Raw genomic sequence first — 19,041 nt, 5'->3', positions numbered from 1 at the left:
CCCAACCATAGTGTGTCTACTAAATGAAAATACATGTTTTATTAGAATGAAAATCCACAGAGAAAGATTATACGAGGGCAGTAGTTTTCCCTTTCTGTTGTGCACACAAAGTAAACTGGAGCATGCTTAAGTGTGGAGACTAAAACTCTAGACTTGCTTTCTTCAAAGTATTTTTCGCTCATCTACATTATCATTATGTAAAATTAAGGCCAATTATAGAGATTAAAAGAGTGAGAGTGGAGATAGTACACAAATGCAAATATTTATGCTTTAAGGATTCATGATATAAATAAAATTTTAGCTCATGTTTTCAAAGATCAATGCCAGCCCACTCAATACTTCTACTGAGTTTAACTTTTTGATGTAGCACTTACTGCTATGCGATTTTAATATATTTACCCATTCTCCTGTTTATTGTCTGCCTTTCCCCACTGGAATGTTGGCCCTCATGGACAGGAAGTTGGTCTGTTTTGTTCATTGCTCTATGCACAGTAACTAAAAGAGCACCTGTACCTTATGGGAACTCAATAAACATTTGCTGAATTCAGCCAGGGAGTCAGCCTCAGAATGGTCATTGGAACAAGAGGAGTTTGAGTATGGGAGCTCAGGAGCACGGTTTACAAAGATCTCCATTCTCCTCCTCACAGAGCTTCATCATCTGTCATAAATATTCTAAGTGCCCAGATCTTTAGAAGTTATCTGTAATGAAAGACAAAAATCTAATATTATTAGAAATTTCATGCCTGGGCCCACATGTTGTGTAGTTTGTCATCAACTCTTTAACTCTGCTCATCTTCGCTCCTCATACTGTACACATGTACGTTCATTGTGCATATTGTTTTATGGAGAATTTCATGCTTGGAAACATTTCCATGAATTTTGGAGACACTGCAAGAAATCAAGTTCTTTATGCTGCAGGCTCTCCTTTTACACCAAACAAGTTATAAGGTAATGTTAACTTAGTATATTTAGGAAGAAAGAATAATGCTGAAATTTGCTATTGTATTTCTAAGATGTACAATTTCAGGATAGAGTAGCATGAATTTATTGAATATCAATGATATAATGCAATTTAAGAGCATTATCTTAATGCTCAATCTTATTTAGCTAGAATGTTTTAATATTATATGCTGAGGACAAATGATGCTGAAGTACTATAAGCTTCATTTGTACTTAGCATAAAAATTTTAAACTAATTAAACTTAAGGTGTCCAATGGGTATTATTTCTGTCTTTGAATGTGTAGTTTAACATATATTGATGTTAAAACATAATTATATTTACTTTTGCCTAGAAAAGTAACACCGCTAGGGGAAAATATTCTGCAAGATAAGAAATGTGCTTTTATAATATTTTCATATGCTCACCCAATCATTCTAATAGTTTGGCAAAATCAACAGACGTTTATTTCCCACTGGCACTGGCTATACTGAATGTTTACCAAATTCATTTCATTTTTAATGAGATTCTTTTGGCCTTGCTGTTTAAGTGCCAGAGGGTAAAGCTATGCAGTAGGTTGAATAGCATCTGACTCTGTCCAAAGAGCCAGTTAGGAGAGTTTAGTCAGGGAAAATTTTTGTCCTAGATTAGGTGTTAATGTCCATCTAACATCATAGAGTAACTGTACATTTTAAAATTTACTTTGTTATGAGGCACTTGGTTTACAATGTTATTGGGAGTCTGTCTTTATATGTTCTAACAATGAAATAACAAAAATTGAGATATCATCTGGCCTAAACCTACATTTAGGTTGAATGTGAAATAATCTAAGACAGATGGTGATCTGTGTTATTTTGGTAGAGTTTACTTCTTTGGCTTTAATTTTCACTTGCAGGTGGATTCAAAATTCAATCACAATTAGTTTATTAATGTTAGATGTATTTTAAACAGAATGAATACCACTATTATCTCCTAGCATAATTTATGTTTTATATTCATTATCATGGTTTATACATTTGGGCAAATCTCAATTTTCTGAATCTTGGTTTCATCTTTTATAAAAAGATGGAGATTTGTTGGGGAAGCTTAAGGGTCAAAATTGTGGATATAATAATAAATCAGATATAGGTGTAATTATGATTATTTTTGTTTATGGAAATTGAAACAATTTTGGACCAACACTCCAAAATCATGAGATTTTAGGTCAAAAATCTGAATTCCCACGTTCATCTGGAAAATTGGAAAAGCTACGATTAGATGGGAACATTCTCACACAGTAAGAATCATCTAGAGCCAATCATTGGCTGCTTCCTAGTTGGTCAGTTTCTATGACTTCCTCTTGCCTCCTCTCTGATACTGAAACTAAAAATTTCTTTTGTCATTGTGCTTGAAATTTTTTTCAAGTAGATAATATTTTTCTGTGTGTGTCTAATAACAGTAAGCTTATAAAAGTTAAACCAAGAAGGGTAAGTGTTCATGGAAAATTATTATTACTACTAATAATTTTAGTAGAACTCAGTAATATTCTTATCTGTCTAATTTGCAAACATGGTGTATCTATGTAAAAAGGCTGCAATGTAAAGCACCAATTCAAAATGAACAATAGTAATGAAGATGAACTAAATCGAAAAAGGATCTATCATGAAAAACTTAATGAACTCAAAGGAAAAGACTAACATTTCAGGAGGGTTTATTTTTAAATTCAAATAAGCACAAGCACGGCTGCTCTGAAAAGCAATTATATCACAAATGAATAATGAATTGTCATACATCAATACTTTTCTAAATGGTAATTTTTAGAGCTGTTCTTATTAAATGAAGAAAAATTGCATATAGAAAAGTAACACATGGTAAATACAAGGGTAACTGAAATAACTGTTGCCCAGAAATTTGGAAACACGGATGAACATACCCAGTTCATGTTAAGTAAAAAAAAAAAAAAAAAAGTAACTGATTTTTACTGGTTTTTTCTCTGCTGATGTCTTACATATTTATGATACATCATCAATGGAATCATGGTGTCTCAAGATACCTGTGAACATGAGGTGTATGGCTAAGACAAATTCATAAAATGATTTTTATTGTGTGCATGCATGTGTTGTATAATTGCCAGAATGTTTGACATAAAATTGTCAAGATTAATGACTAAAGGCAATGTTTTGAAGATGTTCAGTTAATTTTGGACTTAATACGATTCATAAATCCTATTTGGAAAAGTTTAGCAATGACAGAATAGCTACTCTCATTCAGCTCATCATTCGCCATGAGTTACTTTACTTAAGAAGTTAAGTTGGAAACCATGCTGGTGTCAATGATTAAGCCAGCCATTTGTGCACATTCCCACAGCATCAACGATCATCTTCTGAACTCTCTGGAAGAAGGATGATGTGTCACTTGATATTGAACAGATTCTTTGAAATGTAAAATGCAATAAGTTTATTTCATCTAAGATAAAAAATTAATCTTAGCTCACAAGCAAAGACGGAATCAATGATAGTCTTTTCATCATCTAAATGCCTTATAGAATGCTATGGAGAAAATGCTATAAAAGTAGTAACAGGAAAGTATGACTTGCTTACCTGATTTCTTATGAAATTATGCCTTTGGGAAGCTCCTTTGTCAGGGATTTACCTGGCAAATACTTCTTGGCAGAAATCACCCTGTGGAACTTAACAGGATTGCATGAATGACATGTCTAATATTGTGGAGTTAAGAAATAAAATGTTAAGAAAAGTCTCAGGATTAAAACTTTCTGGCAATGACCTCACACTGTTAAATCACATAATATGACTAGGTAAGTCAAGAGCCAGAATCAGAAGATACTTTACGCTGGCACAGTCCAATTCTAAAACTGAAATGTAACTTTTAATTAACTTAAATGTAAATGTAGCTTTGTGACTATTTTTTCCAGTTATAAACTGAATAAAAGTAAGCAATGCTGCTAGTTAAGAGATTGAAAATAGAATTCTGCATCCTGTGAAAGCACACCATAATGCAATGTATAAGACCTGGCACCTTGGTGTAGAACATGTCAGGTTTATTTTTTCAAATCAAAGATATTAACAATGTTGGAAGATATTTCTATTTTCATATTTTGAGTTTTCAATTTCAACTTTGAAATAGCTTCAATAACACACTTACTCTTGTAATATATTTATATTTCAGTACTAATAGTTTATATATCTTTCTGATAGTTGACAATTTTTACAACAAATCAATTTCAATCATTTATGTTACATGCTTTATCCATTAACCCAATATTTGTCTTTAGCTCTAAAGATGTCTGAGTCAATATCGCTTAGGCTAATGACAGAAAAATTTGGAGAAAATCTAACTCATCCTAAACATAAGATGTCTATCCTGTATTTTGAAATCATCAGAAATGGGCTTTTATGGTGCTGTCAGAAACTTATTAATTATGATGTTCAAATGTGTTTATATATGTGCATTTTGAATATGTACATATATATAGGTATATCATATATATCTTAGCCTGTTGAACATCTATATCTTCAATAATTTATGCCCCATCGAAATGATATAGATATGATACTGTATGCTATGCTAAAACCATAGTCTAAGAGAAATGTATATAAAAGACAAGAGCCTTTCCAAGAAAATATCCTAGTCAAATAAGACATCAACTTTCCACTAATACTGCCATTTACTAGGTCAGGATATGTATACTTATTTGGAAGAAGACACAGCCATGTGGATAGAAAGGTTATGAAGTTCTATTTCTTATAATTATTTTAAAGAGTCTGAGATTGTAATATTTCTCATATGTAGAAATGACTTAATATTCACTGAAACCTTTCTCAATGTATGGAACACATTTGAATATGACATTCATTTAATTAAACTATATATTTAGAGTTTCCTTGAATGACTCTCTCTACAACCTGACTTCAACAGATAATTGACAATTCTGCACATCCTTTTATAAAACTGACTCCTAAATACAATTAATTAGTAAGTTTTGAAAAACTCCCACATCTCAAGGATGTTTTATAAAAAGGCAAAGTTAATGATTTCAAATCTTAATTTATATTAAATCAAACTATTCCCATCATGTGCCGAAAGAATTACCTTGCTTTAAAAATTGGAGAAACAGAGAATATAGCCACTCGATAACCACTGCATCACTAACCTTTATAGTGTATGACCTATTGTGCCATTTAGGGTCATGATCCCTTTATTCATTCTTAGATAATATATCCATTGCTCCTATATCTAGAAGGATCTATTTAGAGGCAAATGCTATTCAAGTACTGTTCTACAGAAATAGAAAAACACAATGTCATGGTGTTTGGAAGTGAACTGATGATGCATTGCACTAGCATATAAAGACATCGTTCCCATAAAACTTGTAACATTATAGTTTAGGAACTATTTAACCTTTAATACAAATCATTTTTATTGTCCCAATAGAGCTCGAAACACTTTATTCTTTACATTTCTCTTTGGCACTGTGTACCAACTACATTATTATTTTGTCAGGGTGGAAAGAAAAGTCATGTTAAGTCTAATCCATGTGCAAACACATCTGAAGAGCTATGTAGGAATGTACACATCTCCATCAAATATAGAACATGAAGACTCAAAATTTGTCACTGATGACAGAATATTTATGAAATAAAATGATCTTCTAGACTCTCCTTTATTTTCAGAATTACATAGTTTTCTGCTTTCTCTTTACATGCTATCAGTGATGTGCTTTCAAATAATTCTAATAATTCTGCAACATTGAATAGGGAAAATGCCAGAATAAAACTTACTGCTGCCAGTGTGTTTATTTTTCATACTGTCTATTTGTTAGTATTTACTTCTAGGTTTATCTGGCATAACTCATCAGAAAAAACATAGAGTCAATTTATTTCTAAATTTAAAAAATATTTTTTGGTAGGGACTTAAGTTCATTTACATTAAAATGTATCTTCTGAGGAAATTGGTTCTTCATCTTTTGCTAGTTTGTTTTGTCTTGCTATCATGTTCCTTATTCTTTTCTTTTTACAGTTTGCCAAAGACAAAATTATCAAGGGGCATAGTACAGGGAAAAGGGGAAACAAAAGAAATACAATGTAACTAAATTAAGTGCTCTAAATTCCAGCGAGAAAATAAAAATGATTTGTGTTAAAGGTTAAATAGTCCCTGAACCATAATGTTACAAGTGTTATAGGAATGATGTTTCTATACTTTTGTGCAATGCATCATCAATATACTGCCAAATACCACTGACATTGTATTTTTTTTTTTTTTTTTTTTAATCTCTGAAGAACAACATTTGGATACTACTTATCTCGGAGACAGTTCTTTTGGAAATTATAAATATATTTCTTTCTGGGATCAAAAGAATCCACATCAAAATGAAAGATGAAGCGTTGAATCTGAATTCACAGCTGCTTTATGCAATCTAGAAAGAGTACGGGATTTCTCATTTTAGTTCACTTCTCAAAGCTTTGTAGATAGAAGCCTGAAATGATATATTTGAATTTTTAAAAATATTCTTCTTGTCTGGCTGTGTAAATGATTGCAATCAATCAGATTTTCTTTGTTCAAGAAAAAAACATGAAATTACAATATGAATATTTTTCACATGTAATTTTAGTTATACAGTGGGCAATGACTGACAGCTTAACAACGTCCTACTGTGGCAAGAATAATGTGTTATTTTCGGAAAAATATTTTTACTTAAGAAAAGTTAATTTACAATAAGTTGATTTTAAAAGTCTCCTTGGAACATAGTTTTGAAGGTCACAAACGTATATTTTGAGTATATTATTTTACAATTTTATAAACTAATTTTTTAAAATGTATTAAGATCTTATCTGTTACAAAAACAAAAATCTGCAGCAAAAACAAAATGATCTATTTCGCAGCTGTTTATAATACACAAACATTTCAGAGAAGTATCATTGCCTATTTCAAAAGTGTCACATTAACTACAAAACCAATTTTAAATATTGGAAAAATAATTATATTAAAAAAATAAATTCCAATGGCAGAATAGATTATTATAATCAAACGGATCCTTTTTCTGCCATTTTGAAAGAAAAGCTACGTTCACTGGATGTTTTATAATTGCACTGTTTCTATCAATCAAAAACTATATTGTGATTTTGCTTGAAGATTCCAAAATGAGTTCAATTTTCAACTGTACATGTACAATATTTGATATAATTTCCCCCTTTGAGTTGGAGATTTCACTATAAAACTTTATCCATAAACATTTAGTATAAATATTATTGTAATCAAATATTATACAGAGTTTGAGAGTGATGTCCACAAAATGGTAAAACAGAAGATCTCCTGGAATCACTCCTTTCAAAAGAGTACAACAAGAAACTATTCAAACCAAAAATCAAGGAAGTAGTGGAGAAATCCCTGGGTCCCTGGGGAGTTTAGACTTTATCTTACATCCAATGGGAAGCTATTTACAGGTTTTAAGCAAATGATTCTGCCTGTGTTTTAAAGGTATTATAGTCTGGAGGCTTCATGGAATTACATAATTTATAATTTATAAATTTATCATATATAACTGATTTAAAGCAAGCTTAGAAGCATAAACTCAAGTGAGAAAAGATGGGTTTGACATAAAAGCTTAAATGTGTTTCATTTGTTTGCTTGTTTGTTTCTAACACAAGTTTAACCTACATGTGATTCACCTTTGGATTGGTGAGTCTAGAGTTTGATGCAGTCTGGGCACAGACATTTAGAGGTCAGTCCACAAATGATGCTTAATGATCCCTGGGTGATGATCACTTTCTCTCCAAGGAGAAACTGCATGGAAAGAAAGGTCCACATATACTCTGAAAAACTTAAAAATGGTCACATAAGAGGAGCAAGATTAAGACTCACATTTTCTCTATCTTGAAAGGGACAGAAATAGTCATATACATAGGAATAAATAATCTTTCTTATCATTATTTAAGGAGTCCAAGGATAGAAATGATTTGCCAGGTGACCATTTAGTGTTTGCTGTATTTATAATGTGTGAATTTGACAGAGAAGCCTGAGATGTAGGGGAAAACCTGGAGAGTGAGAAGAAGGGTCTCAAGAAGTAGTGGTTGACTTGGTCAATGCTGAAAGATCAAGAAAGTGAGAACTCCAATTGGTCATTTGGATTTGGCTACATAGTCACTAGTGACTTCTGTAAAGAGCAGTTTCAGTGGAGTGTGGGGAGAAAATGCACCAGAGAGTGAAGAGGAGGTAGGGGAAGGGAAATAGCCTGTGTGGGAACAAACAAAACAAACAAAAATGTTTTCAACAACCCCCCTTGTTTGATCCTTCACCCTTGCGAACATCTTACATCAGATCGCTGTGCTCATACAAAATGTAAATCAAAGGAAATCATGAATGATTTAAAGCCAGAAGTTCTAGCAAACACATTATTTAGGTGGCAGGATCATGATATAAAATGATCCCAACAGGTTGGAAAGATACAAATATAGGTTAGCTTTTTTGTTCATGTCAGTTTTCCAAATTCACCAATGACGCTCCCTGCTATTATTTTTGGTATTTCAAGGATTCTACATAAAAATATTCAAAAATCTATCTTCATAATTCTTGGTCTTCTGAACTCTGATAATATCTTTATTCCAGTTAACATACTTTCATAGCATCAACAATAGTAATAATGGTTGCCAGTTCTAGATTTCTACCATTTACCAACAATAATCCAATTTATTAATTTAATCCTCATGGCATAAATTGAGGTTTAGATCATTTGTGCAGATAAGGAAGTTGGCATTCACAAAATTAATTAAATTGCTTAATCAATTTATTTGTTTTTACATAGAATTAAATTATTTGTTTTTACCTAGAATGTTTCACCTCTAAAACCCACAAATTCTTAAATTTGGATCAATTCTCAATACTGCTTCTTCATATGCCAGGCTGCTGAGTACAACAGAGAAAATCACACAGCTGGCTAGATGAATATCTAATTTATCCTATGTATTTATACTACAAAGCACTATCAGAAATTTCATCTGCGTTCTTTCCTTTTTTTTTTTGGTCACTTTCTCATTTCTGCTCTGCCATGATGCAAAAACTTCTCTGTTCAAACATCTTACCCAATATACATTATAATCTTCATTGTCAACAACTTCATATTCTATTTTACAGAGATATTTGAGACCAGCAGATTTAAACTTGCTTTAATATCTATCTTTATCTTTATAAACAAATGTATTATTTTCCCACGTTCATTTTTCTCTCCTTTGTTCCAGGCTGAAAGAGAAAATTGCCCCATTCAGAGTGTAAGGTTATTCTTTCTGTGATTTCCATCTGAAATATACTTCTTTAGATCCATTCTTCATTGAGAAACTACAATTTGTGCTTCAAAGCCCTGCTTACATTTTCCTTTTGTGAAATATTCTCTGACACAGGAATTTTCGGCACGTTCCCCAAACACAGTAATTTTTCTATAATGCTAAGGCTGTACCTATACGCACATTCATCGTACTTATCACTGCATGGTTTATGAGGTGGGAGGCAAACATGGTTGCATATTAGGAAAAAAAAGTTTCCCAACCCCTTTTGCCACATACTGTGATTCCATAGGATTGAGACAGGAGTTAGAAATTGATGATTCATAAATATTGCTATGTGATGATAATGATCACCCTGGGTTGGAAACCACTGAATAGTGGAAGGAACATAGGTCTCAGGTCTGAGGGAAACAGCTTTAATTTCAGCTCTGAAACTTAGTAGAAGAATGGTTTTCCACAAACTTCTCCCAGCAATAAATCCTGTCCTGTTTTTGAACTATGTTGGGATTTCTGCCACATCTGTCTTCCCATTTCTATCAGTAGCCCCAGTCATCATCGTCTCTCTCACCTGGCCTATTGCAACCCCCTGACTGATCTGATACACACTTGCTTCCTCTATTATATTTTCTCCATCTAGAACTGAGAGATTCCTTTATGGAAAAGTTATATAATGCCACTTCTCTTCTTAAAAATCTTCCAGGAACTTCCTTTGACATGCAGAATATAATCCAAATTCTTCACAATAGCCTATATGACTGTATAACTTGCTGTTACAAATTTCCCTTATCCTATTCCTGTTATTCCTTTGATTTCTCCTACTTCCTTTTCAATTGTTTATTTCAACGCAGCCATGCTGGACTCCTTAATCTTCCTTGCTACACTAGACAAGCTCAGGCCTCAGAGTCCTTGGATTTAATACTGTTTCTGTGTAGACTGTTTCCCTGCAGATATTCATATGACTCTCTTCTTCCCTTTATTCAGATTTCTTATCAAAATCATCTCCCCTAAGAAGTCTTCCTGGCAAAAGAGTATGCACACGTTATACTCACTCTTACTCATCACCACAAATCACTTACTAATTTTTTAAAAAATTTGTTTTTGTCAATTTCCCTGACAAGACAGGAAAACATGATGTGAATTGAAGAGGCCAGGGAATTCTGGACAAGGAGTGCATGAATGGTTCCTGTTGCTGGATGAGGAAACACTGGGGAAAGATAGCAAGTGATTATATTCCATCCTGACCAATATGGTCACTCGTGGTGGTGCTGAGACCTTAGCAGCCAAAAGCCCAGAAATAGGATCTGATTTCTTAATGCCTGTGGAAGGCATCAAACCAGGAAAAGTGATGCAACCTTCTCAGTAAGGAGACTGCAATATTTGTACTTCCCTGATTGATTTTATTTGCAAAACGTTCAATCACAGTTTTCCTTCTGTGAGAACAACTCTTACCGGGACTAACACAAACAAAACTTTTTTCTTTTGTGCTTTATTTCCTTTTATTTTTTTTTAGATGGAGTCTCGCTCTTTCGCCCATGGCTCTTGGCTCACTGCAACCTCCACCTCCGGGGTTCAAGCAATTCTCGTGCCTCAGCCTCCCGCGTAGCTGGGATTACAAGTGCCTGCCACCACGCCTGGCTAATTTAACACTTTTTTCTGTATTTAAATATTTTTTTCTGTATAGTCTGGTTTCTATATTAACAAGCACTGTCATTAGATGGGGCAAAATTTGTTTAGTGTGATCTGGCCATAGTTAACTGGTGACATTATGGTGAAAACTGTATCATATTTTTCCAATTCCATTTCTAGTCTCTGAAACCATTTCTTTCTCACACAGTGTGTTTTCAAGACAGAAGTTAAGTGTTTTTGAGTCTGGTTCTAGTAAGCCTAAAATAACATACCAATTATTTTGATTAAAGAAAAAGGCCATGGGTCATTTTCCTCATTAGATTATGTCAGTTATGGTATTGCTGAACATCTATTATATTTTCTCCCAAATAAAAATGGACTCTCTCTAGTATTATTTTAGTGTTGAAGAGAAAAAGTGTGGTCTAGAAGCTGTTATTAGTTTTCCTTTGTAAAATGTCTCTCAGTTAATTAGAATTGTATCCGTTTATAAATATTTCATTGCAAATTTATTAAATAAGCTTTAAGTCTTGTCACAGAGGTGAATGGTGATTGTCTAATTGAAGCCTGAATTTTTGTCTGTAGCTCTGCCTTTGTCTGGTGACACGATTTTGTACGAGCTTAATGAAAGTGAGTTTAGCTTATTCTATTGTCCTTTTGTTGCATTGCCATGACAATGTTTCATACAGAACTGTATTCTCTTTTACGTCACCCTTTACCCCTTTATTATCTGTTCTACCTTTAAATGACTTCTCTATTAATTTACACAGTAATCCATTGTGTGTTGGTGTATGCCACCAAATAACAAAAGCATCTAAAAATATGATTACTGCATATTCATTGGGCATTCATTTACTTTCCATGTAGAATATTTAGGTGAGGTTCATAAGAACTGGAAGACTTATCAGCTGTTTCAAAAAAAGTATATAATAAGTGTGCCAGGAGACATTACCTCATAGAAATAAACCGTGAATGTTTGATGTCCCCTCTAGTTTACTCCTGTACTTTAGTACACATCATAATGCACGTTTTTCAAGTTTCTTTTTTATTAAAGTGACTGAGCATTTTTCTATCCATTCAAAATACCATATTCAGCACAGTGATTATAGGGAAATCATTTGAAGAAAGCAAATAACTCTGAATTCTTTCTAGTCCTGGCTAAAACGGACTTTAATAAGACCTTATTAAAGTCAGTTTAACTCTAAGGGTCTCAGTAAATTATTCTTTTCTTTTTCTTTCTTTCTTTTTTTTTTTTATACAGGGTCAAGCTGGAGTGCATGGCTCACTGCAACCTCTGCCTCCTGGGCTCAAGGCATCCTTCCACCTCAGCCTCCCAAGTAATTGGGACTACAGGTATAAGCCACCACGCCTGGCTATTTTTTGTCTTTTTAGTAGAAAAAGGGTTTTTCCATATTGCCCACTTCATTCTCAAACTCCTGAGCTCAAGCAATCCACCCACTTTGGCTTCCCAAAGTGCCGGGATTACAGGTGTGAGCCACCACGCCTGGCCAGTATTCATTTTATATGGGGGAGTGAGGGGTCAGTTTTCTGACCCATGAAAGCAGATATTGAGAGTTTGAACATTTTTAATTTAAAATAAAGTTTTATATAAGATCACTTTTTGTTAGTAACTTAATTATTCCTTGGATGCTGTAGATTAGAATTTTAAAGACCATCAAGGTACAACTTTATATACACCATGTGCCTTATTAGGTGATTTGGTCAACGACAGCCCACCTATACAACAATGATCCCATAAGATTGTAATACTATATGTTTTCTGTACCTTTTCTATGTTTAGTTACATAAGTATTTACCACTGTGTTACAATTGCCTACAGGATTCAGTAGAGTTCATGCTGTATAGGCTTGCAGACTAGAAGCAATAAGCTATACCATATAGCCTAGGTGTGTAGTAGTCTATACCATCTAGGTTTGTGTAAGTACATTCTATGATGTTTCCACATTGACAAAATCTTCTAACAATGCATTTTTCAGAATATATCTCCATCACGGAGAGACATCATTGTCCTGCCTTTTGTTTGTACCACTGTGTTCTTATTCAAAGAAAAATACACACATTACACACAACTTTAAACTCTTATTCACACTCACGTTAGCAATTAAGAATGCAGGAATGTACAGTACATGCACTAACTGTGCCTTGACCATTTGCTGACCTGATATATGACTTAATATCTTAATATATTTGATCTCACTTGAGGAAATCGAGTTTGGAAGAGAAAATGTGCACTTAATGTAAATAAAAATATATTAAATGTTTCTTCCTAGTTTAAAATAATTTTTCAATAAACCAGGATCCCTTAAAATATTTCTCATTAAACATTGAGCTATTTTTCTTTTATTAGAAATTACCTATAAAAATAGTGGCTGTCTCTCTTGATTAGAAATGGATTGGTATAATGATATACTATTAGATCTATACCCTTTCTATTCTGTTTTTTCTTCTAATTTATAGAATAATCATGACTATGATATGAGGAACAAAAACGTCCTCAAGAACAGGTGCCTAATTGGGAGAAAACTTGACACTTCCCATTTCCATTTTAGGTGTTAAAAAAAATCTACACATTCAGTTATTTTTATAGTTAAAAAGTTTAATTTTGTTTAAAATATCACAAAGTATAAAACATGATCTGAATATTGTTAAAAGGTCATGCAAATTAGAACCATGCTTATTCAATTTGAATCAAGGTATATTTAAGCGATTTTTTTCGTAAAATTATTGGGATTATTAATATTTAGTAACCTAAATCATAAAGTGATAATAAACCTAAATTATAAAGTGATAATAAAACAGACTGTCCTAAGAGATTGATTTTGTTATGGCTGCATCTAAAGAAACTAAAATGCATTGTGGCAGGAAGGACTGGTGTCATTTATAGTGACATTCAAGTAATCTGGGGGTGATAGATGCTTGACTCTGCTAAATTTATGCTAGGATTAGCACCATTTACCTGCTTTTAGTGTGTTAAATACTCAATGAAATACGTGTTTATGAAAGTAATTCTGTGTTTTTCAAATTTCATGACACTTTTAATAAAACTGTTAAATTAACAGCTTTATGGGGTTATAACTGATATACAAAGAACTGCACATATTCAATATGTACAATTTGATGAGTTTGAACATACACAAACACCCATCATATCATCACCACAATCAAGGTAATCAACATATCCAGCACATTTTAATAGTACGATAAAGACTACTCCGCCTTTTAAGAGTCCTGGTAGTCTCAGTGAAACAAAATCTCTTGATTTTCAACATTCCTCTAATGTATCAGTTCTTTCCAACTGGGATTTACCAAGCAATGTCATTTTGTGTTGAATTACCATAAGTTTTTAAAAGATGCTAAATGAAGTAAAGTATGTTAGAATTTGATTGCCAATCAAGACTTTGATACGCGATCTGAATTTTTAGACCAGTGGTTCTAAGGTTGGTGAGGGAGAGGGGCAGTTGTACTGTGTGGGAGACACTTGGCAATGTCTGGCAATATTTTAGTTGTCACAATTGCAGGCTGGTGCCAGAATCTAGTATATAAAGGCCAGGGATGCTGCTACATGCCCTACAAGGCACAGGGCAGTCTTGTAGTATCTGGCTTACAATGTCAACAGTGCTGAGGTACAGAAACACTGATTTAGATTAATCATTGTGCTCAAAAGTGAAGAGTGAGCAAAATGTGTTGTTTGCCTTGCGAATTTTGCAGAAAAAAAAAACAACAAAGCTCCATCCAACCATTCTACATTTCTGACATCTGTGTTACATATGATTGGAGATTCTCTTTCTTCTAAATACCCATTGTGTACTTCAATGACTGCTGGGATAAGAGCCACTTGTTCCTACAGTAATTGTCACAGGATAGCTGCCAGATGGTAATACTGAGAAGGACAACATGGAAAAAAATTCTATGTGTTTTTTTTTTTTCTCGTTTCATTCTATCTTCATAGGCTAAATAAGTTGGTCTAATGTTTGAAATTTGTTCTACCTTACTTCAAGCAGAAGACGTAATTCCTTCATGCAAATGGTGAGCAGACATGTCATGTGAAATTCTTTTAATATATCTGATCATTATTTGTCCCTATGGACCATTTAACATTATTCAAAGAGGAAAGATTTTTCTTTCTTTTTTTTTTTTTTTTTTTTTGCCACTAAAAGAAAATCTGGGTAGGCCTATGACTCTTCTGTTCACTCTTAGAGAGTGCTGTGATAACTGCTTGGAGAGTGCTGTGTCATAAATACTATTAGAATGCCCTGACTTTACAATATGTATAGCTATGCATTTGATTTAAATCTTCACTGTGACATGTAAGACTGGCTTCAGGCAGGCTGTTGCCTGTGAATAGGCATGACCAGCTTGTTCTCTCTTTACCATTTGACTTTTTGCAAAGTCTCTCAAATTGAAATACAGAAAGGGGCATAGTCAGAGGGTAGACTTTTACAAAGAGGTGCTGCTCTAGAATGAATCTGCATTCACTATGTCTGGAAGGTTTTTAGCATGGGCTTTTGCTAGTTACTAGCTTATTTTAAGGTTTCGTGGTGTCACTGAGGCGCCCCTGCTTGGACTCTCTGCTATGACGTGGGCTACAATCACCCTTCCCATGAGTACTACTCCCTGTCTGTATACGTCTGATTTTTCAGAGGCCCCATTCATGGGAAAACTCTTTGAGTCTCACTGTATACACATAGGATACTCTTGAGCAGGACTCACACTGACTACAGGCTGACACTTCCCTACATGACAAATTATCTGATCTATAAGAAACATTTACCTATCATTTATCTTGACAGAGTCTACCAGTGAATTTCCTACCAAAGAATTTTGGCAGAATTTCTTTCTTCTTGATGGCTCACCTTCAAACTCCATGAAACACAGATCAAGGTGACCTTTGTGAGTCACCTTTCTCTAGGCTTAAGCAGGTAGCATCTTTCCGGTCATCCACATTTGGAGAGAATGTTGGAACTCAGCACACACAGCAACAACACTCTCCAAGGTAATCTCTCAGTCTCCATTCTCTCAAACTGATATGCCCAGCTATGTTCAAAACCTGAACCTTTGTAGGCTCAGAATTTACTTGGATAACTGACATTGTCAATTGGGGCCTTAGTCTAAATATCTAAGATACCATTTGTGATTACTAGAAGAATCCACATCACAATTTGCTCACAAATCAAAATTTCATAATATTTGGAAAGATGATAGAATGAAATCATATTGATACCATTGTTCTCATGCCTCATTCTAATGATTAAAAACTGTAAACAACATATATGCATAAAATACTCTGGAAATTACAAATGCACATATATGTATATGTTTATACACATATATGTATATATGTATATGTTTATACATGTATTACATGTATATGTATATGCACACACATTACATGTATGTGTATATTACGGATATACATATGTATATGTATATACATATGCATGTGTGCACAAAGTATACATATATGTGTATACATATGTGTGTGTGCATATATATATATAGTGTTTTTCTTTGTTAAATCGCTTACAATAGTGCAATTTTCAATTTTGGTGTGAAGTCTTAAGTAACTGATGTTAAGACAGAAATCTAAGAAAGTTATTTTAAACAGTAATATTTTGGCAATGCAAAGCTATCTAGTAATATTGCTCAGACAATACAAAGCTAGTTCTATTCCTATTTGTCCTGCTGATCTGGAAGATAAAACTGATCCCTCCCTGCAAGGGCTGCACTAACTGGAATGAGACATTGTGTTTGTTGGACCTATGATCTTCTTTACACAGAAAAGCAATTCATAAAGTTAGAAAAGGGCACCATGTAAAATCCAATGCACATTTTGTAGAAATAGCGTGAGGATTGCTGAGAGGGGTGAGAAAGACTAATAGCAACAACCAAACCAAAAACAACAAGAAAAAAAACCCCTATTCTCCATAGTTTATTCTTGAGAATATGACATAGAAAAAATATGCCTAAGAAAATGTATCTTAAGGGAGAATGTTATTGGTGTATTTTTTCCAAAGGGACATGTTCTTAAATTTTTTTTGCACTGCATTTATGTATTGTTAATATCTTTTTATAACTTAAATATATTTTGATTCTACAGCTCTGGATCAAGGCATGCAAATATGCTATTTTGATCTTGTATTTTAGTTTTTTCTTAAAAAAAAACATTTAATTCCATGTAGCACACATGATTATTATGAGAAAATATTTTAGATTTACCTGTATGTTAAACAATTTTATTTTTGTTAACTCTCCTTCCATCTCAGCTTCTTTATAAGATTATTTTCCTTTTTCCTGAAGTACGCCTTTGTAGGTTCCTTCACGGAAATTGTTTTGCCATGTTGATGGATCAGTTTTTATTTTTCTGAAAGTGCATTTATTTCTACTTTAGTCTTGAATACTTGCCTTGCTGGATGAAAAAACTTACTTGATCCTAATTTGCAGGCATAAGGGGCTTAATTTGGAGAGACTTTCTTGTGGAGGAAATGTGTCTCCTGCTTCACCCGAGGACCATGAATTCCTGATCACGTGGTACCACTTTGTCTTCCTTCGAGAGGCCTGGTTAGTGTGAGAACCTCAGAGCTGGCTCTCCACCAAGGATATAGACAACGTTATTAGTGGCCTCTTCCATTTCAGGAAGATAATTACAATCGTTTTGACAAGGAGTATTTCACAAAGGAGTATATTTAAATTTCATTTGATCTGGGATAGAAGGGTATACCTAAAGGTGTTCATGGTATATTGTGAAAAATTTTCTAAATTGTAATTTAAAAATAATAATGTTAACATACTAAAAACAAATCTAATAATTATAGTAAAGGTTTTAAAGATTGTCCAAACCTTTTTCCCCTGCCTTCTGTGTACAAGGCTCAGGTGGTAGATTGTTAAGTAGTGAAATGAGATATTCAAGTGTAATGCCTAAAGCACAATGGGTTAATGACTATTATAACAGATAATACTCTTTAGATTGTTGTTTGATAGTACATGGAATGACTAGGTTCATGTTAATAATGCACAATGGTCTTCAGTGGGGAAAGCAAGGGTGAAATTGAGATTTAACACAGAAATTACAGATTTAATAATTAACATTACTACTCAAAAATTAATTTTCAGATCACAAATTTTATATCTGTTTTGTTCCAATTTTAATTACTGTCTCCAGATTTCTTATGTAAAGAAATTCTTATAGATGGTTAGATAATGTACCTCTCATTATTATTGTTTGTCTTAAAATGGAATCCGTTTACAGCTAGAATGACATAATTACCAAACTGGATCTTATAGATGGATCCGCCAGATCTCAGTAGTTGTTCAGAGCTCCAGGGTCTGTCAGTCAGGATGCAGGGTCTAGAGAGCCCTCTGCCATGCGGATGTAGCAAATTCTGTAACCACTTCTTGCTCAGATTACATGATACTTAAGACTCATCATGACAAACTTGAGAGGAAGTGGCTCTTCTGGCAAGATTTCTAGTGATCCCAGAATCTTTGTGAAGAGAAACTCATATTTGTTTACAAAGCTATTATAATATGTATAAAACACTGAGATTTAATTTTATATTAATATTTGTAAGTATATTTTTGTTCTGGCATTTGATTTAAAAATATAATTCCAGAAAGTAAATCTTATAAATAATACATAACATTAGTCATATAAACTTTTACTTATTTATTTTTTTTGAGACGGAGTCTCGCTCTGTCACCCAGGCTGGAGTGCAGTGGCCGGATCTTAGTTCACTGCAAGTTCTGATTCCTGGGTTCACGCCATTCTCCTGCCTCAGCCTCCTGAGTAGCTGGGATCACAGGCGCCCGCCACCATGCCCGGCTAATTTTTTGTATTTTTAGTAGAGACGGGATTTCACCGTGTTAGCCAGGATGGTCTCGATCTCCTGACCTAGTGGTCTACCTGCCTTGGCCTCCCAAAGTGCTGGGATTACAGACGTGAGCCACCGTGCCCGGTCTAAACATTTTTTTAAAAAATTAATTCTACTCTTTATGGCTGTTGATCAGAATTGTTAAAATATAAATGTAATAAAAGTCCTAGTACCATCTTATATCTTATAAAGAAAAATTACTTTTAGCTTTTATAGTGAAGCCCACCGAAATGATTCTGTTTGCCAGTATTTTTCAAAAACAATGTTAACCTATATGGCCCATAAAAAAGTAAACTAACAAAATTGCTTTCCTAAAAT

At 33.6% G+C, this 19,041-nt stretch overlaps 1 long non-coding RNA gene across 1 annotated transcript in view; it reads left to right on the top strand.

The window, feature by feature from the left end:
• Positions 1–6,280: 6,280 nt before the first annotated feature.
• The window catches only part of LOC111552629, a 29,864-nt gene continuing 17,103 nt past the window's right edge, over positions 6,281–19,041 (top strand). Inside the window, exons 1-2 of the long non-coding RNA XR_002734689.1 lie at positions 6,281–6,360; positions 12,096–12,187. This is a non-coding gene — a long non-coding RNA (uncharacterized LOC111552629). The remainder of the gene's footprint in view (positions 6,361–12,095; positions 12,188–19,041) is intronic.

Source organism: Piliocolobus tephrosceles, chromosome 3 (assembly GCF_002776525.5).
Source record: "Piliocolobus tephrosceles isolate RC106 chromosome 3, ASM277652v3, whole genome shotgun sequence".
NCBI lineage: Eukaryota > Metazoa > Chordata > Mammalia > Primates > Cercopithecidae > Piliocolobus > Piliocolobus tephrosceles.
This window is presented reverse-complemented; position numbering and strand designations above follow the sequence as displayed.